The sequence below is a fragment of the Pseudorca crassidens genome, chromosome 13 (genome assembly GCF_039906515.1).
Source record: "Pseudorca crassidens isolate mPseCra1 chromosome 13, mPseCra1.hap1, whole genome shotgun sequence".
Taxonomy (NCBI): Eukaryota; Metazoa; Chordata; class Mammalia; order Artiodactyla; family Delphinidae; genus Pseudorca; species Pseudorca crassidens.
Window position 1 is genome coordinate 86,465,308 of NC_090308.1, and position 26,512 is coordinate 86,491,819.

Here is a 26,512-nt window from a genome sequence, read left to right on the forward strand (position 1 = left end):
CAGACATTATAAATCAGTTACAGCAAAACCAAAAGCAAAAGAAAAAAAAATTGCTTGTGTATGAATATTATTAACCCAGGTAAATCACGGGTCTTTATAACCTCTCAGAATTATTGGATACTACATTAAATATTAGTTCTACCAGTTGACTGATTGGCCAATGGTTTGCTTTAGAATTGCTTATGAATGATTCCCACAATTATCTCTAACATGGATAAAACAGCAAACATGAAGTAATAATAACATTCAACCTGGAGAACCCACAGTCTTCAACTTTACAGTGTCACTTAGTATGGATATGTAAATTGATTGGATAGTACAATAGGTGGTTTGAAAATAGTTTTCAAAATGATTCCACTTCTACATTTATAAAGTTTTTAACCTTGAATCCTAATTTTTCAGCGAGGTAATGCTGATAATTATTTGTCATTCCATTTTGGAACTATATTATACTTGGTAATATTAATGTAATTCTTGGGAGAGAATTAAATATAGAAAAAAAGAAGCATATGGGCATCAAAGATATAAGATGATAAGAAAGAACCTTAAAAATTTTAAGCATAGTTTATGTTTTGTTTGCTTTGCTTTCTTTTGTTTCATTTTTCAGGCTAATGTTACCTATTAACGAATGATACATATGAAAAAGAAAAATAAATTTTGACTGACAAATTACGAATTTTGTCTTTAGATCTTTAAAAATACCTTTACTACAGAATTTCAGTTTTTTTCAGGAAAGGTTGGAGAATTATATAGCCATATAAGTTAGAGAAAACTTATAGTGGTACTCCTCCTATTTCCTCTCCCTAAAGAAAGGATAATTTGTGTGATATACTGAATCATTCAGAATTTTCTTAAATATTTTTTCCTGTGATACGGAACACATAATTTTTCTTGGCAGATTGTCTACTTGAGAAAACACTAATGGTTAATAAGCATTCCTTTACATGTTCTCATTTTCATGTATAACTTCCTTAGAATTCTTAGTCTTTTGTCATGTAACACTATTTCTAGACTTCAATTTGACTGGCCTCCCTGAAATTCCATCTAGATTTTCACAGTTCCATGTAAACTTGTAAGTAGACACCGCATTCATTCTGCATGAGATCTGGAGCAAAATAATCAGTCGACACTATCACTTTCTTTTTTATTAATAGAGCCTAATATTACATAATGCTTTTAAGCAGCTATGCTGCATTTCATTTCATATTGTATTTTTGTCAAACAAAACTTTCTTTTATTTTTTTTCACATAAACTGTTACCAGTCCAGATATTCCCATTTTATGTAATTGGTATATGGATACTTCAAAGTCAAATTATTATTCACCTCTAAACTTCAATCTGCTGGTTCATTATCCTGCCTTGCTTAGATTTTCCAGCTCAGCTGTTGTCTAGCACATTAGCTTCTCCAGGGTGACAAAAGACGCTAGCAGCTGTGTCCTGCCTCCTTTATTGCCCTGTATATTGCAGACAATTACGAAATACCCACTGGTTCAATGGAAACTGAAGGTCTTTCTGGTCAATGACATGTGAGGGGAAATTTGCAGAGTATAGAGTTAGAAAGAAAATTAATACTGATGACATTGTTGAACTACAAGATCCTTAAACCCTGAACTTACCTAACTTTGTAATTTCATTTTCTTGAGGTGATTTATTTCTTTAATATTTATGTCAGTTAGCAATGAGTTTTATGTTACTTCCAGCTAAAGAAAAAAAAAAAAAAGTTATAAATGACTGAACCCACACTATATAATAAGAATTATACAGACTATACCATAGAAGTTATATTAATTTTCTATTCTTGTGTAACAAATTGTCACAATGTTAGCAGCTTAAAACCACACAAACTTACTATGTCACAGTTTCTGTGACTCAGGAGTCCAGACATAGGTTAGCTAGGCTCTCTCCTCAGGGTCTCACAAACTGCACTCACAGTGTGTGAGCTGGGGGTACAATCTCATCTGAGACTCAAGGTACTCTTTGAAGAATTCCCTTACTTATGATTGTAAGACTGAAGTCCCCATTATCTTGCTGGCTGTCATGTAGAAACTACTCTCAGCTCTGAGAGCCTGCCTTCCTAACCACATGACCTCCTCCACAGTGCTTCCCACAACATGGAGGCTAACTTCCTCAAGGCCAGCAGGAAAATCTCTTCTGATATTGACACGTCCATCCAGCGTATGTCCTTAACTCAAATGATTACGGACCTTATTTATATCTTCAAAATTATTTCCTCGTTGCCATATATAACCTAATAATGTGGTATTCTACATATTTATAGGTCCTCTTGGCTCTCAATGGAAGGTATTATACAGGGTGTGAGTGCTTGGAGATGGATATCTTAGAGCCATTTTAGAATGCTACCTATCACAAGAGTTATTTTGAGCATACTTTTGTTAACCTTGTTCACAAAGGTGTGAAAATGAGTTGTTATAATTTTACTCCTAAGGAAATTTGGTCCTTATATGTTATGGTAAGGCATACAACTGGCTACCAGAAGAATGCTTTTCTTTATTTAATGCTGAAGCAATATGAGATACTCTAAGTACTCTATCTTGTGATGATTCGTGTTCTACTAAGTGTATCCTTTACTGCATGTGTTATATTTGGCATGTTTGGTTAAGCAGAGAAATTTCCCATATAAGGTCTTATCTGAAAGTGTCTTCCCACTGGGCAGAATGGTAGATAAATTGTTACAGTCAATATTTCCTACTTATCACAGCTCATGGATTAACTACTAATTGTGTACTGTCAATACTGAATAGGCTATGCTAGTAATTTGCTTTCATTGCCTTTTGATTTTTTTTCCTTGAACTCCATCCCTAAAGACTTAGGTAGATAGAAAGTAACCTAAAAAGACACATGTCTTGGAATACTGACATTAACCAGAGATCCCTCTTTTGAGCAAATTCACGGATTAAAAATGAATTATAAAATGTTGGCTTTCAATGGATATCAAAAAGAGACTATGCAATCAACACAAAGAGGAAGTATGTGTAGTGTGTTTTATAGTTGTTCTTCATGGTATAAGATTTGGCAATATGAACAAGTCATTACACTAAAATATATAATCCAGAGACTTTAGAAAAATGTTTAATATTTAATGACTCTTTCTATCTTTGTTAGATTAATAGTATAAACTGGAAAAAAATCTTAAATTCTTATACTAACATACTGACCTAAAATCTTGCCATAGTTTATATAGTTTATTGCCTAAAACATGGCAATATTTTTCACAATGCTTAAATAAGCTAGTAGACTCAGAACATTATAAATATGCTGTATACAAATTTGAAAATAGGAATTTCATTTTCTTCCAAATTATAATGTGATCAATTCTTCAAACTTCCTTCCAAAATACTCTACCATGAACATGATGGGAAAAAATGTAACTACATCTAAGTGTCTTTTTGAAACATGGAGTAAAATGGTTAGTATGTCTCCAGAATGGTAAAGAGGAGAATAATCTTTCTCAATAAAGTTGTTAGTGTAAACTACATCCTTCCTTGTGAATGGTCACATAAAGTAGATTGTTGCTTAGTAATTGCTAAAGCAGCAGCAAAGTGTCTGTTACATGAAATCTAAAATCACAGTAAGATATTTATCAGTAGTTTTAATGATTAGCATTAACAATTTCATAAAGACAATTTATTTATTCTTTAATATTATGTAACTACTATTATAATATTTAGATATCTTATTTTATAGTTGAATTATTAAAGCAAAGGTAAAAATATTCAAAAGGACCTAAGTAAGTATACTATTCATTTTACTAGATATATTAGTCTACTCAGGCTGCCATAACAAAACGCTGTCAGCTGGGTAGATTAAACAACTACCCAGTTTAGGTTTTCACAGTTCTGGAGGCTGGAAGTCCAAGATCAAGTTGCCAGCAGGTGGGTTTCCTCTGAGACCTCTCCCCCCGGCTTACAGATGGCCCTTCTCTTGCTGCCTTGTCACATGGTCCCTCCCTCTGTGCATACAGGCCTCCTCTCTTTTCTTTCTGTGTATGTCCTAATGTTCTTTTCTTACAAGAACTCCAGACAAAATGGATTAGGGTCTGCCCCAATAGCTTCCTTTTAACTTAATTACCTCTTTAAAGGCCCTACTGCCAAATACAGTAGCATTCTGGCATAGCTGGCAGTTAGGGTTTCAACATATAATTTTGGAGGACACAACAGTAGGTGTGAAAAGTATGAAGACAAGTGATAAACATTTTTTTTTCTTATGTAGGCATTTATCAAACATGTTGTGTAGAGAGATATATACCTACGTTTTCATGGAAAATTTAACTACAGTTTGTAAACTAAGAAACACACTGCCAGGTAAACTTTAGAACTAAGAGGAAATCAATAAGAAAATAAGAAATATCTAGGAAGCAAAAAAGGTAGAATACCTCATACTAACACTTATGGAACACAGTGAAAGAGGTTCTCACACAAACCTCTTAAATGATGACACCATTTTAGAACACAGAGAAAACAAGTCTCCAAACTTACGTTGAGAAATTAAACGATGACACCATTTTAGAACACAAAGGAAAAAAACTCAACTTACGCTGAGAAATTAAAAGAAAAAGTCATTACAGAGAATTAATAAAAATAAAATTTAAGTTAATAAATAGAGCCCCTCAAATAATAGAAAGGGTAAATATTTTCAGAACCCTTTTCTTTAAAAGACCTATCAGATAGACAAATCCCTTGGGAATCTGATTTTAAAAAGGAAAAAATATAAAATTTGATCAGCATAGGAGTATGAAGATAGACTGGCACATAGAAACAGGAAATAAAAAGAACACTGCTTAGAACAAATTTGATAACCTAAAGAAATAGATGATTTCCTAGCAAAATATCATAATTGCTGTACAAATTACTAGAAAAATTAGGGTAATAATTCAAGAACTTACACTATTTGATAGTCTCATAACAAGTACTCATTGAGAAAGTGTATAAAAGGCATTTAGTATTGTGCCCAGTGCATAAAAAACACTCAATTAGTATTTACTATTATCTTTGGAAAATATGAGAAAAAATGACCAGCATATTTCCATGACTTATTCATATCATGTTATCACATATCTCTCATTTTCCCTTGTGATACTCTAAATATTATTTATTTCTAAATGTAAGAAATTAATTTTCAGTGGAGTAACTTTATTTTTTTCCTTTTGTTTTTTATGTCAATGGCTTTATTTTGGACGCAGACACGTGCTTTTCTTATTAATAGCCCAAACATGGACTAAAGAGCTCTATCTTTTAATTAAAGTTCAGAAAGTATTTATTTTTCAAATGGTTACTTGTGTTATGTGCTGAACTCGACAAAATAGGGGCTTAACTGCTTTTTAAAAGTCCTAAAATAAGGAAACAGATATAGTTAAAACAGTCAAAACTTTTCCCCTATCAACTTATAGGGTTAATTTAGGAAGTCAGAGAAAAGTTTAAATTGAATTCCAAATCATTAAATTATTATGATATTCTAGGATATAAAGAGAAAGAAATATGGAAAAGAAATGTGAATCAAATTATACTAATGGAAAAGAGTAACCAAATAGAAACAAAAACATTTAAACCTAGTAGCATGGGAATTCAGTTGTATCTTCCTTTATGGAATAGGTGTGTTCCAGTTATTTTGTTTATAAATTTCTTAATTTCTTCTGACATCGGTTATGAAATCAGAGATGATTTCCTGCAGAGAATAACTCCTATTAGACAAATTTGGGAAATCTGGCAAGAAAGACCAAGCAATGATGAATACTCAAGAGCAAGCTGTATTATGGAATACCAGTAATGCAAACCTTCCTGGGAGGTGTTACTCACTTAATTGTTAGATTTTCATTTATGCAAGTTTGAATACTTTGCCATGACATACTGATGGTAAAATTTCCCTTTAGGTAACATCTAATCCCTGAATTGTCACTTACACTAATTAGGTTATCTTACCAAATGCACATACCAGTATTTTCTAACATGGTTGTTTTTAACCACTGTTTTCTTGAGACCAAGAAATTCCATAGCAGAAGTCACAAACTGTTTTCTCTCAGACCAGAACTAGATAAAGGTTGTAATATGTATGATATAGAGGTTAAGATAAGATGTAAAGTTGGAACTAGTATTAAGAAAAAGCTGAAGGTCTCTGGATGTTCTGGAGCTTTGGAACGTTCAGTTCATGTTTCTAGATAACAACATTTAGCAGGCGTGGTGGCAGGTGGGGGGGGGCATAGGGTTCCTTTTAGACAGGACACAGTCTCGCCAATTTGATACAGATTCACCAATTATTTGGCTCACCCCATTTCACTCATTTTTATTAACTGGGCACTATAGGCATTTGAAGTTGTGACCCTTATTTTAACCCAATGCTGAAGAACTCACTGCTGTACAATACTTTTAAAAAGATGTAAAGAACGTTCTACTTAATCCTTGATAACTGTGTATTGCTTTGCTGATCATTTACTGATTGCTTGTTATGAGTAGATTTTGTGCCATGCACTAACAATAAGCAGAATGATAAATGACACACTTCCTCTGGCCTAGAGGAGTTCCTAATGTGTGGTAAGGGATATACAAGGAGGAAATGCTGTGGGAAATGCACCCACAGGACGCATTTGGAACCCAGAGGAGGACTATCTAGTGGAGATGGCAGGGGAGGCAATGTGGGGAGAAACTGTGTCTTAGAGGATGACAAAACAGTAATATAAGAAAATTAAGGAATCTTTAAAAAGCACTTCGATCTCCAAGATTTTCATCATGTTATGTTTCTGAATGGAAAATATATTCTATATTTTCTTCTGATATCCCTTCCTTGATTGGACTAGACACATTCTTTATGTATGACTCTATGGACCTTTCTTTGTGGAAGTAAATTTTATACATTGAAAAAAGTTTTACCTCACTAATTATTAGGAGTTTAACATGTGGTGCCTAATTAATAAACAATTATACAAGACATACCATTAATCATGCTGTTATATAATTAGCAAGACCAGTGAATATTTTTAGATGGGCAATGCTAAAATCATTTAGCATTCTTCAATTTATAATTACATGTAGATTGAAAACATTGCAAACGTTTACTCTATTGCTTACCTGCTCTCTTGTGTGGTTTACTGATTGTATTTTTGGATTACAGTTAAAATTTAACAGATGTTAGATGTTAGTTTTCTTTCATTTTTTTTGAAAATGCACAAATGGGAGAAAATTTTATGTTGATTAAAGGAGGATAGTTTGTGAAGTCTTAATTTTATTTGTACTATGTAAGTAAATACAAATATTATTTCTGGAAATTCAAATATTCTTCTACTTAGTGTACCATCTAGTTTATATAATCCCAATGTTGTTTTGTGAAAAATCTGTTAAATTACTGAAGATTATTTTCTGCCGAATGACTTAAGTAGAACTATGTTGGATAGCTTTTCACATTCTCATACACAACAGAATTTACTGATATTTTGATGGTTCTAGAATTAAGAATGATAGTATAAAGCAACATTTGGGGAAATTTTCCATTGTGTGAGACTTCCCCTGGCACAATGTTCCTTCCATCAATTGCCAAGACCAGGTGCATAGCTAACAGCCTCAGACCAGGATTCTCCAGAGAGACAGATCATAATTCATCCTTGCTACAATCTAAAAGAGCTTCAATCCAAAAGAGCCTTTTAGCTAACAGGAGGCACCCTACTGACAGCTGCTGTCAGTAGGGTGCTTGCTGTTAGCTAAAAGTTGTGGGTTAAGAGAACCCAATCCAGCTCTTGCAGGGGCTACCTGAGCATCATCCCCCAGGCTTTTTGCAGTGGTAGCACCTTTTCATCAGTTGACATGCTGCACTACACTGATAGGAGAGAAAATTTGTCACAATAAATGATAGCTTCTCACTCTAAAGGTCCTGAGGCTCTGAAATATATCCATTACTAGTACTTCTACACTTGACTGACTCCAAAGGAATCTTAAAGGAGTGCTTCTTTAAAATAGTTATTTGTATGTTACACCCAGACTTACCGTGGGATGGGCTCAGAAATCTGTATTTGAATACTCCTCTCTGTGTTGCTGATGTGGTCAGCCAGATGCCAGTCGATTAACAAGCCCTTGGATGCTATATGCAACAAAGAATTAGATGTGATGGAAAATTCAAGCAGCCTATGGGAATCCATTTCTAACTCTGGTTAGAAACCAGACATTTGTCAAGTCTAATAAAAATTGACATAAAAGACCAGGATGATATTTTGTGTTTATTATTGTTACTAATAACTTTCACATTTTGCTTCATTATTTCTGAAATAGAAACAAATTGAGCACATTGTGCTACAAGTGTTGTTGATGATGAAGATAGAAAGGTTGAAGCCACAGAGAAGAGTGTCAGAATAACACATAAGTTAGAGCAAACCTTCAGGGGGAAGAGTAAATAAGTTTACCCAAGGAAGAGTATAAAATTTTGCTTCTCAAATTCTGTTATATGTAGGAGAGCTTGTAAAAGTTTGTGAATTTCTCAGTGTCTCACTAGTCTCACAAACCTGAGTCAGGTATAATAATCAATACTTTATCATTTCACTGGGTACTTCCTATGCATACATGTAAATTATAAATCTATTGTAGATAATCTGCACCCCACCCCAAATGTGATTCACATGTAGAGACTGATGAAGTGACACACATACCATGAGGGGATGAGAAGGTTTCTTACTTACACAACGGGGCTTTTCTGGAGAGAGAAGGGCAGGCCTCCTAAACAGATTCAAGAATGCCTTAAGAGAGTAAGAAAAGAAGATTTCCTGGGGTTTTTCTTGTCGTTAAGGATGGAGTGGGGCTAGACTGAGTGTTTCTGTGCATGGGAAGTGGCTTGCATGGGTTAAGCTTCTCACCTGTGTCAAAGGACAGGATACCCAGGTTTCCTTATGAGCTTTCCCAGATGTGAGCAGAAACGGGGCAGAGAGGACAAGGCTTAAAAGCAGTCAGCAGTCAACCATCAAAAACTAGAGACAGAATCTTTATTACAAAAGTGTTAGTCTATAGTATTAAAGCTTTTAGTATAGAAATAATAGACATTATTCTTAAATTACATTAGTAAAATTAAAATGGAATTATATAATTAAGATGCCCATCATTTTCTGTCATTAATATCTTAATCACAGATGCATATTCATCTAGAACAATGAGTATGCATCATTCTTCTAGACAGAGGAATCATTATACTAAACAACCACAGAATTGGGTGTAGAGAATGACCATGATGCATTAAATCATTTGAAACAGGCAGATCAGCAACCATTTTTATTATCACTATATAGATGACTATCTACCTTGGACAACTATAATGCTATTCACTTTTCTTCATGTTTGTAAACATAATGTATTTTTCTACTTAAAAAAATTATTTTTCTACTTAAAAAGAGCAAACAACCCAATCAAAAAATGAGCAGAAGACCTAAATAGACATTTCTCCAAAGAAGACATACAGATGGCCAAGAAGCACATGAAAAGCTGCTCAACATCACTAATTATTAGAGAAACGCAAATCAAAACTACAATGAAGCATCACCTCACACCAGTTAGAATGGGCATCATCAAAAAATCTACAAACAAATGCTGGAGAAGGTGTGGAGGAAAGGGAAACCTCCTACACTGTTGGTGGGAATGTAAATTGATACAGCCACTATGGAGCACAGTATGTAGGTTCCTTAAAAAGCTAAAAATAGTATTACTATACAACCTAGCAATCCCACTACTGGGCATACACCCAGAGAAAACCATAATTCAAAATGACACAGGCACCTCAATGTTCATTGCAGCACTATTTACAATAGCCAGGTCATGGAAGCAACCTAAATGCCCATCAACAGACAAATGGATAAAGAAGATGTGGTACATATATACAATGGAATATCACTCAGGCAATAAAAAGGAACAAAATTGGGTCATTTGTAGAGACATGGATGGATCTAGAGACTGTCATACAGAGTGAAGTAAGTCAGAAAGAGAAAAACAAATATCATATGTTAACACATATATGTGGAACCTAGAAAAATGGTACAGATGAACTTGTTTGCAGGGCAGAAATAGAGACACAGATGTAGTGAACAAATGTATGGACACCAAGGTGGGAAAGTGGCAGGGAGGGGGATGCTGGTGTTGGGATGAATTGGGAGATTGAGATTGACATGTATACACTAACACGTATAAAATAGATAACTAATAAGAACCTGCTGTATAAAAAATAAATAAAATAAAATTCAAAAAGAATATGAAGGGGATAAAGGAGGCTGATAAGCCCCAAATAAAGTACGTTTAACTGTGACCCCTTTGGAACATTTTCTATTGTTTGAAAGTCAAGATTAATGCGTTGCAAGAAATACTATGTTCTTTCTGCCCATTAGGTTTTGCCCCAACTTAGACAAATGACCCTTCACAGTTGTCCAAAGTGTTAACACTTTTCTGCTGTTGTGGTGGAGGAGGGTGGATTCACTGAGATTTTAGCAGATGGACCACCTCTTGTCTTATGGTGCACGCATGCTTCATGAGGGCAGAGAAGACAATTTTCCCTCCACTGTGACTATTTGTTTGTGTGTTTAATTGGTTTGGCCCAGTTTTGTACAAGAAACCATTAAATCATAGTTGAATACAAAGGAGGTGTGTGATGGGGAGAGAATCTGTGTTGGTGATTTCTAAGTAAATAAATTACACCTATTCAAACACTTCACAGAACATTTATAGGAACAATTAAGTTCTTGGTCAGTGTTATTTTCTGCAGCTGTACAAGGTTTGTGTGATTCTGATTCACAAAATCATTGTTCCTTTGGGCAAGATAGTCTTTACGTTTAGCTATTAATTTAATATGAATATCACTATGATTTAACATATAGCAACATAATCAAGAGAATTAACACATAAGTTATTTATTAGTCATGTGGATGTTTCAGTTATGATAAAAAGTTATAAAACCTCAAATATAAGTGCAAGTTACAATTCTCTTTTTATTTGGGTTGAATAGATATTAAATATACACAATTATCCTAATTGTGTATTATACTAATAAGTCAATTATTGTACTAATAAGTCCAACTCACATTCTCTCTTTAGTGTACCAGAGCTTTTTAATGTATCAAATTCATCCTGCTGGAAATAATGATTTGTAACTTTTTTGAATGTGACATATAAAAGGAACATCTATCTTGATCATAAATGCTTATATGTCTATACACATAGATGGTCCATGAAGTCCCCTTTGCTCCCAATGTAAAATTTAACATTAAAAACATACTTCTGATAAAGTAAAAGTTTTTATCAGTTTAGAATTTATGAAACATCTTGGTCAAAGGTCATGAGAAACTTCTTTCTCCTTGCCAGAATGAACCTGTTGTGTGTGTGTATGTGAGTGTGTGTGTGTTTTAAGTCAGTTAGTAAAAAGTCAAGAAAGCCAGGAGACAGTCATTAATTGCAAACTTTTTACCAAAGCTTCTTCTACTTTATAAGACATAACATTAAGTAATGATTACACGTTAATCATTTGTGAATCCCTTGCTCTTGTATTGTTCCCCTATCCCCCAATTATTCACAGGTTAGAACAGGAAATCCATACCACAACCTGTCTTAGAGGGTCAAGCTCTGTGGAAAGGACTCTTCAATTCCTTGTTTTCTTGGTGGAAAGTGAAGTACCTTTATATATCTATATGCCCAACTTAATTCAATTAATTACATGTATTTACAACTTTCCTCATTATGGCATTTTGAGGTGACCTTCTCCATTTTCTAATATGCTATATTAAAATTAGCAAAATTAAAGGTAAGACAACAAAGTAAAAACTGTTTTAAAAATATATTATGCTTTCATTCTTACCCCTTTGTAATTTTTTAAAATCTTTAGATAAATTTTTAGGTAAACGATAGCTCATTCTTTGCATTAGGATAGAACATTGGGAAGCATGATTGTTCAGGGTTCCTTTGAGTCATGCAACCTTTTTACTTAAATTAAATAGACATAGCATAGCTGCAAGTAATCATAATCATTTTTATATGCATTCAATACATTTTTTAGGAATCACAGTACATTATTAATTGTGTATTTATTTTATCATGTGTCTATAATGTCTATAATTTAGTACATATTCAAATTTTGTTGAATGAATGAATGAATGAATAGGTTAATACTCTATGCCAGGTACTGAAGTCAACATTTTATTGTGTAATTATTAAATTAATCCTTGTTAAATATGCAGGCAAAATATTACCACTATAAGTTTATTCTTGCTAAAATTTTATTGCTTAAAGGTTTTAATTGATTTATTCAAGTTTAAATAGCAAGGGAAGAGATGAAATAATTTTAATTTGTGAAAGCCTGACTCAAAAATAATTTTATTTATATTTTTCTCATTGGCTATAATTCCAAATAAATATTTTAAAAATAGGTCCATATTTTATAATTTCAAATTTTGGAATCGAAAAATGACTCAGTAATGTGTTAACACTAAAATCAACATAATTTTCTTTCTTAACCAATGCTGGGGCAAAACATATTTTCTTTCCCTATGATAAATAGTTCTGATTTCAAGCCAAAATAAGGTAGTTACTTGCTTCTGCGAGATAATATTGCATACAAACTAACATAGCTTACTTACCAAGGAGAACTGATCAAAATTTTCTCATTGACTCTTGCTTCAAGAGTCTCACCTTATTATGTCTACCATACAAACTATGAAGTCATCAGTGCTGCCCAAGTTCCCTGCCTTGGAAGAGCTACCTCAAAACCATCCAGCAAAGGCCTTGGTATATTTTTATGCTAGTATATATTTGTGTATTTATATCCAAAATATTCTCTCCCCTGCCTTTTCCCATCTGAAAAGACACCACTAATGCTCTGTCAAAGCAGAGCCATCCCAGCTGCAATAGTTGTAATAAAGCTGGCTATGTTTGGATCAGCAGTATTTTTCTGGTGTTTTTGGACGAGATTTGACAGCAACATGAAACCTAATGATATTAATTAGTGGAAGTCTGTTCAAACAAAGAGGAAAAGCAGGTAAAATAGAAGAATAATTATTAAGAAAAAATAGAATAGGAAAGACTATACTAGAAATGTATTGAAAGTTACAGGGTGTCGTCTAGTTGGGTGTAGACAAGACAGTTATCGCGAAGCCTTTAGACACACATTTTTATTTAGCCCCTTCCCCTGGCAAAGAGGGGAAATCAAGGAATGCAGTACTTCTGGCAGTGTTTAAAATGGAAGCAATTTCAAAATCAAAATTGAGTAAAAATGGTAAAAAACAGTTTTGGGGTGGACTCTACCTCTCACAAACTTAAGCATGAATTCTTTCAAAATAATGCATTTTATGTAAACTATAGACTAACCCTTTCCAAAGTGTTTCTGTGAAAATGAAATACTATTTTTTACTAAAATTACTATATTTGGACATTAAACATTAGCAAGATTAAATTATTTTCCTTCTCATATTTACCTAAATTATTGAATATCACACTTATAAGAAGAAATATCCATATGTTAGCTTAGTCCACGTTTACTGACCATCAGTATCCATAAATACAGTTTTCTGTGAAATAATATCAAATCAAACATGTTTCTTTTCTCTTGTGTCAAAAATTACACAGAAGTAAGGTAGCTAGCTGTGCCTTGCCATGTTTAATGAAAGGTCATACAGCTAATAGAAAAAAGTGGTTTGTGCATTTCTCCTTCTGTTTAAGGAAAAAAATGCAATGCAATATTGATCTCAAGGGATCAAAGTACCAAGTTATTATTAATCATTTTAAGGGTGCCTTATCAATGATTTCAAAATGAACAAATGTCAATCGTATGATCAGTGCAAGGCTGTGTATTATAGAAGGCCCACGTTCACACATAGAAAAAAGATTAGATCCTGACACAGAGGATCTAGAGCTTATCCACATGCATTACGTGCTCACTTTTCTAGGTGATTTATATTTTCAAACCTCATGTGAAGAAGGCTGAATTAATCATACCTTTCAGTATTTGGAACTCTATTTTCACTGGTTAATGTAACACTTTTTTGATTGTCAATTTTACTTTCACCCTAACTTGATTACCAGTAATTTTGACATCATATCATATTCTAATAGGCCTTAGGAGTTTGCATTCTGTAAGCTATCTGTTTCTATCTTTGCCTGTTTTTACATTGAGGTTGCTGCCTCTTATTTTTTGTTTATAATTGTGCTTTGCCTATTAATATGTTAATTCAGAAATGGAATGTTCTATCACAATCAGTGATGGTGTTCTTTATCTAATGTGGTCCTTTATTGGTTAACATATTCTTAATGCTGGTATAATCAAATTCAAATGATTTTAGAAATTCTTCTATGTGCTAGGTAAAATGAAAACTTTATTATTTTTAATTAGATTTATAATTTTATATTTATTAAATATAATAAATATAAATTTACATTTTATACAATTTATAATTTTAACTTTCTAATCTTAAGTCTTTAATCTATTTTTCTTTTATGTGTTTATATGTTGTTGGGTAGGGACCCAACTTTCCTCCATATAGTGAGCCAGTTTTTCAGTAACATCTACTATGAAATGCAGGTTTTCTTTATTGCTATGGAACCATCTTCACCTTATATTAATTTTCTATAAATTTATAGGTCTGTTTCTAAGCTCCAAATTTTCTTTGCTTACTCTTGAGACAATACTGCACTTTTATTTTATCACTATATAGTTTTAATGTGTCTTACTACTTGCTAAGTTAAGTTCTCCCTCATACACTCTTATTTAAGTTGCTTTGGTTACTCATAAACTTTTAAGGCTCTATATACATTTTAGACTACATTCAGTGATCCTCGGAAAAATCCAACTATAATTCTAATCGGCATTGATTAAAATGCAGTGATTTTGGGTGGGGGGCAGTTATAACAGTAAGAAATCCTATCCATGAGCATAAAATGTCTCTCAATTTACTCAAATCATCGCCGTATCTTATAAGAGTTTCAGTTTTTTTCTCATTTGGCTCTCATATATTCAAAGTTAATTCCTAGGAAATTTATAGTTGTTGTATGGGTACATGTATAGGTATAGAAATCCAATCTTCTGCCCCTGGGCACCTCAGACTCTATAACTAGACAACATAACAGTCCTGATCATTATTACATAAGAGATCTTGCAACTGTGTCAAAGAATGCCTTTTAGAGAGCAAAAGAAATTGTGTGCCAAGAGTAAAGAGACAATTTACAATCCAGGAACCATAGCAAGCAGTTAGGGAGCTAAGAGAATGAATTAATTAAGTGGTGCATGTGACTCTAATAAAACCGAACATGTAAACAAAGTAAATGAGACAGCAGCAAGGAAAGAATCAAGGATTGGAAACATGGTAACAAGGGAAAAGGCATGAACAGGTTCCTCAAGAATGGGTACCCCTCTTGTGATCTTGCATAACAAGTTACTCTGGACTAAGTTTGACCTACCTGCTTTTCTACTAGATACATTCTATGCTGTATTGTTCTATTTAAATAAAGATTCATTTACTGTTTTACTTGTTAGAGCATTCTTCTTTTTGGCATACTGACATTTTAATACTTGTACCAATTCAAATTTGAATATTAGAAGTCTTTAAAAACATCTTCTAACTTCATATGAAAGATTTGCTTTCAAATTCTTTGTAACTGAAATGCAGGACGTTAATTTTCTCCTAAGGATATTTGTAGTGGAGTAAACCATTTTAAGTGTATTAGACAAAAGATATGATGCAAGAAATTTTATTATTATTCTTTTCAAATTTAGTTTTACTGTTTTTTTTTTGAGGTTACAAGCAAAAATAAAATAGCTAAATGGAACAACAGGAAGACTAATAAATAGAAATGAGTAAAGGTGAAACTAAGCAGAAAGTGAAAATAATCTAAGGAAATTGTGCTCTGTTTTAATTTTTGCTAGGGTCTTTGAGATACATTTACCACAACCTGAATTCCTTCTCACATTGCGAATCATCACAGCAATTTATTATACCTTTATAAATGCAGAGCTGTAGAACACAGTGAGAAAAAAATGTACTCAGAAACACGGAAGTCACTGTGGATTAGATCCTAGTGAAGACAATATGCTCCAGAGCTGGTTACTTTTAGTGTACACGTAAGTGTGCTCTAATCACTCACTCCCTGAAAATATCCTCCATTATTTTGAACTTCTACCTTAAAATCATATCTTGCTAGCATTGATATGATTTTCCCCCAAATTTCCAATAAAATATCCATGAAAATACAGTAAGTGGTGAAAATACACAGTACATGAGAACTTAGTAATAATCCTCATGCCAGAATTAGGATTGTATTGAATAAAGCTGGAAATTTAAGTAACAGAGTACTTAGTCCCATCTTAATGAAAATAGACACAAACATCCCTCACTCTTTGTCTACATCTGTTTCTTGTTTCAGGAATACAAGCCCTACACCAATCTCCAAACAGAGCAGATTGTTTCTGTACAGTTGTGGAGTCAGTCAGGTTTGATGTGCACAGGTATCCTGATCCTTGAAAAGGATCGTAGGAAATATACTCAGTGGTTATTGGCCTGACTGTTCACCATAGGGACCAGACAGGATCGTTTATTCCCCTGCCTCTACTATCCATCAAGATTGACAACAGGGGCAGTGAATCTGTAAGGTGGGCTTCTGAGCAATCTCATTGCTCAGGGTCTTGATGAATTCAAGGAATAATGGCAGCGAAAATACAAATCAGGAAAACTGTAAAAGCATTACAGGTATAGGGTGATGCAGCAAAAGGGCAGAAAATGAGAGGTAGATATTTAATATGGGGATATTACCTGTAGTCTTGTTATAATGGATAAGGTTTAAAGCATTGAGGTGGAGAGGAGAAAAGCACCATTGAATGTAAGATGATGAAGACATAAAGAGTCCAGGTGGAGATTATTTCATCAATAGAGATACTGATATCACTAGGACCAACGGAAGGAGAAGGGGAAAAAAGAAACTCTGTGAACCAGAGTCTAAAATCTCCTAAGAAAAGAATGGGAGAGAGAGCAGGCAAGTCAGCACAAGAGAGGATGCTGTTGCTGTGAGAGTCCCAGGTGTGTTCCACGGACCAGCAAGCTCTGGAGTCCCTGGCAGTTTTTACAAATGCTGAATCTCAGGTCCTATTCCAGACCTACCTATCTAATGAGAGTCTGCATTGCATTTTCACAAGAATCCCATATGATTCACGTTAAAATTTGAGGCACACTGGTACAGGGAGACAGTATGCACCTCAAAGAACATAAGATTATTTCTTCCTTTCAAAGGAGAGAGAAGGAGTGATGTCTGGGAGCATTGATGAAGAGCCAGGAGAACAGTTACATGACATTCTGTCTCTGACATAAGCAACATGTAAGAAAAGGGCCTCGGCTTAGAAGGTGGCATGGGAAGCTTGTTCTCTGCAGAAAATTAGTTTTATTTTAAAGTTGTTTTCCTGGAAGCACGTTATACTCACTTGAGGAGCTTTAAAAAATGTTAATATTCAGGTCTCCTAGATTTTCTGATTTCAACTGGTCTGCACGTAGAGCAGAGATACAGTTTTATTTGTTTGCTTGTTTTTTGTTTTGTTCTGATTACAATGTGCATCCAAGGTGGAGAACAGCTGTTTTAAGATCCAGGGGAAAACGTGAAAGGCTAAGAAATTGAGAACATGGGATTTTCTTCTTAGCAGGAAGCAGATCTCAGGGAGCACACTGGAAGTGTTTGGGTGCCCTATGTTGACTGGGGCATCTGAGGACTGTGGGGTGTCTCTCTGGGTGACCAACGACTGGTAATGTTTGCTCGTGACTCAGGTCTAACAAGAATTGAACCATGGCAGTGCAGCCACCAGATCTATTGCCGTCCCTCTTCATGATGAAATTTAGGGTTGGTGGCTCCTTGTGTCTTTTACTGGAAATAACTTACAGGTGTTTAGCTTTGAGCTTCCCTAGTGTTCTCCCAGGTAGAAGTATTCCCAAACAGAATACACTTCCTGAGCCTCAAGCGATACAGCAGAGTTCACAGGCAGTGGCTCATTAAGACTTGGAGTAGCAATTTCTTAACTGGAGGATTTAAATTTACAAATAAATAAATAAATTTATAAATAAATATAAATAAATAATATTATATTATTTACAATAGACTTTTTCTTTAAGACTTTTAAGATTCCACTTAATTTCTACCTTAGCACATCTTCTGGTATCTTTAGCTCAATGATAACTTGGTTCCTTTTCCCTTAGAGCCCCTGCAAGACTTGATTGTTTGTAATCCTTTATAACAGTCTCCAAGCTAGTCACCCTGCTGTGACTTTGCCTTCTAGTAACCCATTTATCACAAAGTAACCATAGTAGTCCCACTAAAATATGGATGCATTTGTTACTCCCTAGCTTAAAACTCTCTTGTGGCTCTCCATCTGTCAGAATAAAATACAGACTGCTCCATTTAGCCTTGCTAGTCTATCAGAGGCTGGTTATTGAACTGTGTGCACATGACACAATTCACAGAGATCATAGGTACAGAGATGGAGCTGTAGGACGTATCCAGTTAGCTTGAAAAACTGGGAACACGTGATACCAAATGCACTGGGGCTCCTTCCACAAGTCAACACAGCCTATTTAATAATAGTTCAGAGGGTCAACCACAGGTGTTTCTTATTTATTAACACACCTAATTAAAAAGATCTTATTTAGCTTTACAAAATACACCTGGTTCTTTTACACTTATTTGGCTCAGTAGAGAGTTCACAACTGGGTTGTTTCTCTAAATGAAACCTCACTGGACTCATCATGTGACCACCAGGGCCCCCTTCCACATCTCTCCCATCATCTTATACAATTCTTACCAAGTTCAGAGCACTTCAGGTGCACTAGAATATTTCCTGTGTCTCAAGTGAAACCAACCAATCTCACGTAGAGAACAAAAATTCCAAACACTGAATTCTTCATATCATTCAAGTCTCAGTGAACCTTCTCCTGGTCCCAACCACCCAGTCTCAGTCACTCACAACACCAATTCTTCCTCATATTACTAGTTTCATCTCTTCTTGTAGTTATCATTGTCTATGGTTGTCAAGCTCATGTTTTTGCTTTGCCTTGTCTTTCTATTTATTGTTTTGCCCCCTTCCACCTTCTCAATGCCACAGTCTCCCACCTTTCCTGTCCCCCAAAATATGTTGCTTGAGATAGGAGAAAAGAGATCTGGTGTTACTCTATCTCTAGCACCAATATCAGTGCCTTAACATTAACAAGGCATTTAAAAATTATTTTTTTGTCAGACTCTTCCTTGGAAATTCTTTACATTGCCCCTCTGTTTTTGCTTTTTCTTTTCTTTAATTGAATGATGAATACCATTCTTTCCTACAAACATATAAATATATTATTTTTTGTTGTTAAACTCTCATATATTAAATGGAAAGTACATTGGTGCTTAAATTCCCTGGCCAAATTCCCCTTGATGCTATTTATTTCCTTTTGTGGTTCATGTGGACAGAGGAGGGACTCCTTGGAAAGCCCTGCCCAATTGTCTGAGCAGTGGGGCAGAGATTTGGGGGTCATCTGAAGCAGTCTGTAGATTACTCCCTTCCATAGTGAGCAGGTGAAAGGCTGCAGTGCTCAGCATTCTGTGATGACATTGCCCCACTATAGTAAATACCATCACTTACCCACTTTTTACCTACACTGGCTTTAATTCTGGATTGGCAACGCCCAAAAGAGCTTCTGAAGTCACATGGCCTAATTTAGATGATGTTGGAAAGAGCTCTGGCTATAAAGAAAGCAGGTTTCACAAGAGCATTCTAGCCTGTGGGTCACTTGGGTTAGGTTAAGTAATACTACAGTAACAACCCACAGCCTCAGGAGCTTAAAGCAGCAAAGATTGACTCATAACTCATAGGAATTCCATGTGGATTCAAATGACCCTTGGGGATGCTGTCACGTGTGTAGGCTTTGCAATGCTCCTCTGGCCATTGAGTTGGAGAATGAAACCCAGGAAAGTCTTGGCTTGGTTTCTGCCTGAAAGTGATTCATGTCACTCTCCTCACCCTTGGCTCTTGGCTGGCCAAGGATATCTAATGACCACACCTGACTGTAAAGGAGGGTAGGGAGGTTCCCTGGGAGGAAGGAGGCCTGGGTGGTGGTGGGGGCTGAGCTGCTCATGGCAGCCCTGGAACACTGAGGCGGGCACACACAGACAGGGCTGCAGGAAATATCTCCTGTGTAATAGACCCAGATGTAACAAACACAAACTCAGATTTGCAAAAGTGTAGCTTTCATTTTTGTATAACAGCTTCAGTCACCAGCCCCATTCTTCTTGATGTAGATACAAAACATACTATCTTAGTGATAAATTCAGTCACCTTTTGTTTTCTTTTTATGGAATTGGAATCTAAACTTGAATTCAGTCACATTCCTATGACTCAAAACAGTTTCTCTCCTATCTCCTCAAGGGCTTAGCTGTACGACGACGCTTGGTGGGGGGAGGGGCAGCCATAAACAGACCTTCTGTGCTTCGATGCACCACATCACGGTCCAGTTGCCAGTCATTGCCCTTATGCAGAGGGCGGCCCGCTGATGTGCGGCACCCACTGAGAGGTGGTCACCGCCCCACACAGTCCCCTTACCTGAGCTGTTACCCCCCGTCTCCCATTAAAGGGAAACAGCTCTATACATCGGAAGATAGAATGGCAACTTCTCATTTTATTATTCATGAGGAGAGTCTTGTCCTTTTCCTAAATTTCAGAAGCTGTAAAGCAACAGAGGTAGATTTAACTGAGATTAATATTTTGTTCTTTGAATCTGCAAATATTGTTTTGGCAAGCAGTATTATCATTCTGATCCCTAGATAGAAAGGCCATTTTCAAAGGAGGGAGAACATTTAGTACCTCATATTTCTGCTTCTGTGCCCAACCAAGAAGAGGTTTGCTACAGCAAGATTGAGGTTTTTAAATCCTCTCAAAGGAAAGCTGTACTATGCGAGCAATTTTGTGGCATTCAATATTAATACTGTGTGCTATCACAATTCATTTTCACCCATTCAGAAGGTGTAGAAACGTGTTAAGCACTTCGGTAAAATGATTGTATTTGCATGCCATAAGGGTGGAAGCAAATACTAAAAATATACAGCTCCAGTACTTTATGAAAGACAACTTTAATCTCATACAAATGACTACTTACTGTAAAGTATTTTATTATCTACAACTGGTAGAGAGATAGCTGCTTCACTGAACTTCTGTTTGCTTCTTACTGCAAAACTCATAAAGCAATACCCACTGAAGTTAGTAGAGGTTTGAATAAATAACCATAAAATCTGTCATATATTTTAACCAGAAACTGCACTGTTACGTTATTAAGGGAATCTTTCCTTTTAAATTGTACTCATTTAATTGAATTACTGGGCATTAACTTGATGTAAGCATACAGGAATTCACAATGTAATTTATGCTATTCATTGAATCATATTTATAACATTACTTGACTTTATGGGCCATTCCAGTATTTTTGGATGAGGTTATAATTTTTTATATAATTTTTCATTCTTTTTCAGTTAGCCTTAGAATTACTCATTTTGGGTAGTGAGAGAGTCTTAGGCTCAGTACTATTGTTGATAGACTTGTTTCTTACTCAGATTCCACACACACACACACACACACAAGAAAAAAGCAGAGGGATTTGAATTTTTTTAATTTTTTTTTTAACATTCTCATAGTTTTACAATATATGTTGATGAGTCATAATTGCAGATTGAAAATTACAAGATAGAAGTTTCATCTCTTCTACTTTCTTTTTAGCTGATTGTGATATGAGAATTTATTAAGGTAGTTCATCATTACAGTAAATCAGTTGATGTCCGTCCTTCCTAGATAACTTTGAAAATCTATCATAAAGATGGCCTAAAATATTACATTTAACTTACTTTATTTAAAGAGATGACTATGACATAAACATCAACTCACAATGTAGGGTTAACGTTTTTCATAACCAGGGAGTTTCATGATTATTAGTATACAGGTTTAAAGAAAAAATATGACAAAATGCTAAGCATAATCAAATATTTGACCTGAGAACAGGTACAATGGAATGAAAGTCACATTAATGTGTTTGTCAGAAAATCTGTTGTTCTAGACCTGTCTTTAACAAATTGCTCTAATGCTGAATCTGTTATTCCATACATGAAGTGGAGGTGAAAAGATCTCACACTGATAATGTAACAAATAAGCTTGAATTTGAAAATGAGTAGTGCTTTTTGGGAGATGAAAATATAATGAACACTGGGGCTATAGAATAAATACTGTAAGCAACCACAGTAGCTATAGAAACCACCTTTGCCAAACCAAAATTTAGGAACCAAAATTAACATGTGAAACATGTGCAAATTATGTAGATGTCTGTGAGAAAATAATTGGTGAACCAAAAAAAGAAAGATAACTTGGTTTGTTTCCACATGGCTAGGAGGTTTTCTCAACAATTTGGGGAGAAAAACAACACATAACAGGAGCTATTAAACACTTGAAGAATTAAGGTAGAAATAGGAAAAGAATAATGGTGATGAAATTTCCAACACAATCAAAAGTAAAAAAGCAGGTATTATTTTGTTCTCTACTTAGTGTTTCTAATGATATCAAAAGTCATAAATTACAGCACATATATAAAACTCAACAAAGACCAAATGTAACTCATTATTCCTTCATTCTGAAAATTTCTTCCTTCTCTCTATTTAAATAAATTACAAAAAAAATCTAATATTGGATTTTTATTGTTACCGAACTCAGGTCTGGCTCCTCATCGCTCAAAAATCAATAGAGACAGAGGCAAATGTTGATAGAAAGGAAAGTTGCTTTTAATCAGAATGCTGGTGATACGGGGAGATTGTGGACTCAGGGTCTCCCAAAAAAAAACTCCGAAGATTCTGCTTGGCCGTGAAAATTTTTAATTGGAAAAAGGAAAGTAGTCTCAGTTAATCACTGAGATGTGGATCAGACTTGTCACCACCCACCACTGCTGACAAGCTTGTCGACTCCTCTGACTCCTCGTGAAGTCTAGATGTTATCTTGCTCACAGTTTGGACACACAGTGTGTTCACGAGTTTACTGAAGGGGAAGCTAGGGATGAGATCCAGTCATCTGCAGATTACTTATTCTTTATTTCTACTTCTTCGATCTGCAGAAAAACCAACAGAATAGGCAAGGTATTGTGTGATCAAAAGATTTGAAATGTATGCTTGGGCCACAGATGAGTAGAGCATGGGGGTGCCGGGTTTAAGGTTAATTACCAGGTAACTTTGCTTCAGTTGAAAAGAAAATGGGTTTCCTACTCATGGGCAGCTTTCTGCAAAGAGCTGCATACAATATTTTAGTAACATTTTCTTCCCATCCCTGGTTTAGCTTACAATTAACTACAAAGTCCAGTTATTCCATCTACTCCATTTTCCCAACCCAATCTCAAATTTTAATACTCACTACCTTTGGTGTGGTTCTGATTTCTATAATCACTTTTCTTAAGTATTAGATAATCTTCTTTGATTCAGTTTTCCCAACCCAAATTTACTCTCAATGTTATGACCAGGACTATCTTTCTAAGATATAAATTTTATCATGACATTATTCTATCAACTCTTCCATAATTCTTCACACTGCACAGTTAAGTATAGAGACTTTTTATCTAATTGCCATCACACATCCTGACACAATGGATATCCACTCCATGTACCTTATATGTCAGATACATGGAGAAACATCTATTTTGTAAGATAAATCTTTTTCAAAATATAAATTTTAAGAGGCTTCAATTTGCATTAAATTGACCAAAACTGTGTGTCAACAGATCATATTATTTTCAAATCCATGATTTTTCAAAGTCCCTTAATATTCTCAGCAAATATTTCACATCACCTACATATACTAGATAAGGACATTTTTCATGTTTAATTTTTATCTAATAGGTGTTCCTTTCCACAATTGACTAAGTAGGTAGCCCATTTCCATGATGTTTCAGTTCATGATGATATGATCAGGTTGCTGTATGGTCTGTAAGGACTAAGACCTTGGTCGCTATTACCAGTTTCACTCTCCTTTTCTCATAGTCATTTATGAATAAATTTAAAAAATATTTTTGTTTTCTTAGCTAATAAAGGAAAGTCACTTTTCCCTGATTTATGAGCAAAGACATTCTTTAATTAATCTCTCCAAAGAAGATCATTTACTAGCTCTCACAGTAGCATGTCAAATAGCCCACACTTGTAGGTTCATGGTGTCCTATAGAGGAATCACATGCTCATGAAGTTTCTTTGAATCTCCATGGCTTCAGGAAACCCAGGAACAAGGGATTCATTCACAGGTAAGAGAGTAACAATCACCCCATCTCTCTTGCCTTTGTAGAGGGTGCTGTAGTGTTTCATAGACATGGTTAGGGCATATTTTAAAATAAGAGGAAATTGGCATATAAAAATGTAAGACTACTTCCTCCAAATAAAATAAGAAGTGTAGACTTTAAATGTAACTATACATATATATTTATATATGTATCTAAGTATAGGTTATACATCATCTATATCATATACGTATGTTATACAGGTATAAATATACACATAAATATATATGTTCTTAAATTTCCCACCAAACACACTGTCAAAGAATATTTAAATAAGTAGTTAACTAAAGAAAATCAAAGCATTCTTTATAAAAGAAAGTGTAAGTAGATTTTCATAGAGGCAAAACATAATGTATGTGTGTACCTTGTACAATGATATCAAAACTACTACACTACAAATACAGACTCGTTGCTTAATATAATTATTACTCAAAAATACTTTTCAAAGTTTTCCTAAATAACTAAAATACAAGAGTATGAACATATGATCAACATAAAGAGTGAGCAAACTTTGTTTCAGTAGACACAAAGCTGATTTCTGGCAGATAAACTGTTATTGAAATTGTTAGTTATAAGTTCAGCAATTATTGTCTTTGATAAAATGCATACAAACCTACATCACATATAAATTCTCAGTGTAATTATCCAAATATGTTTCTTCAAAATAATGATTAAAATGAAATATTTTATATCAAAGTGCACTATGTAATGTTCTAACCAAAATGTAATGCAAATACTGAATTTTATTTGCCTGTAGACATGGTTTCATGTTACGTTTATGTTCTTCTTCCTGTTTCTAGAACATTTACATCTCACACAAAATTAGTATTTATTTTATTAAACATATCATTCAGAGCTGAATAATATTTGTATTTGAAGAAATATTGTTTTAATCCACAGATTTGCAAAGAGAAAAATGTATTATTCTCAAATTCTTAAAGAGAAAATAAAGATGATTTTATAGGCTGCATGATTCATGATTTTATGCTGATAAGTAAACACACATTTTTGTAATATTTTTAGTCAACCCAGACCTCTGAGGAGAGGTCATAATATTATACAAGGTGAGACTGTGACATGCATTTTAGGAGAGGAAGAAAGTAAAGGAATATGAAGAAGCGAGTTGGTGAAAAACGAACTGGTACTGGGCATTGAACTAACGTGGGTGTAAACCTGAAGATAGGTGTAACAGGGCTTTCTTTTTATTTATTTCATGATGGGAAACATTCTTATTTTTTAAAATTATTTCACATCGGTATTTAGAACACCTGAGAGAAACCAGAAGCAGGAAAATGTGTTAGTACTGAATTGAATTGTGGACATAATGCTATGAGTCTTGCAATAAATAAAGGTTATTTATGAGAGATATCTGAGAGATATTCCATGGAAAACTATCAATGGTTGGTGTTGTATTGAACATAGTAAAGAAAGAAGGAAGAAACTATATAGATTCTAAAATTTGAAGGACACATTGGAAGAATTTTGTAAAACAATCTATTATTCCAACCAAGCATAAATTCATTTCATACAACATTCAAAAAATCATTGTCTATTTTTCCTTTAGAACAACATTGGGGATTATTACAATGTTACAAACTCTTAACTCAGGATTGAACATTGTAAGCATGAAGTTCTTTGAAAAACTATATACTTGCCACATAAATTGTTGTATTCGTAATTTTGTAGAATACAAACCCATCCCTTAATCTTAGATAGGACACATTTTTTTTGAGAAACACTGAGCTTGGAGTAATGAATAACAAAATTGCTAAAAGAAACCTGTTACTTAAAATGTCTGGGCATTCAAACTTTTCAAATGTCTATCAAATCCCTGGCATGACTGGGAGTTTGTCAGATTGTCCTAAAGTATTACTGTTTGCCTGCAGTTCTATGTCAGTTTTAAATTTCTATAACCTCAATATAGATTAGCTTTATTTCTGAAGGTAAAGATTAATGCTGTAGCACAGTAGCATAGTTGGAAATAGCTAAGTTCTTAAATGAACAGCAAATAAAATGTATTTATGACAAATCTCCATATGTGGATTATATGATTAATATAATCATATAATCATTAATGTGATTAACTCCGCCTAAACATGTATTAGGAAAATGATCTTATGCGATAAGATGGGTAGTCTAGAGGAGCAATGAATCTTGCATCGCACATTTATATTTGCTGGAATTATTAGTAAGATGTTGTATGT

At 34.4% G+C, this 26,512-nt stretch overlaps 1 protein-coding gene across 2 annotated transcripts in view; it reads left to right on the forward strand.

Moving 5' to 3' along the window:
- EYS (eyes shut homolog) overlaps positions 1-26,512 on the forward strand; it is a 1,666,475-nt gene that overhangs the window by 279,943 nt on the left and 1,360,020 nt on the right. The gene's annotated exons all lie outside the window — the stretch shown is intronic.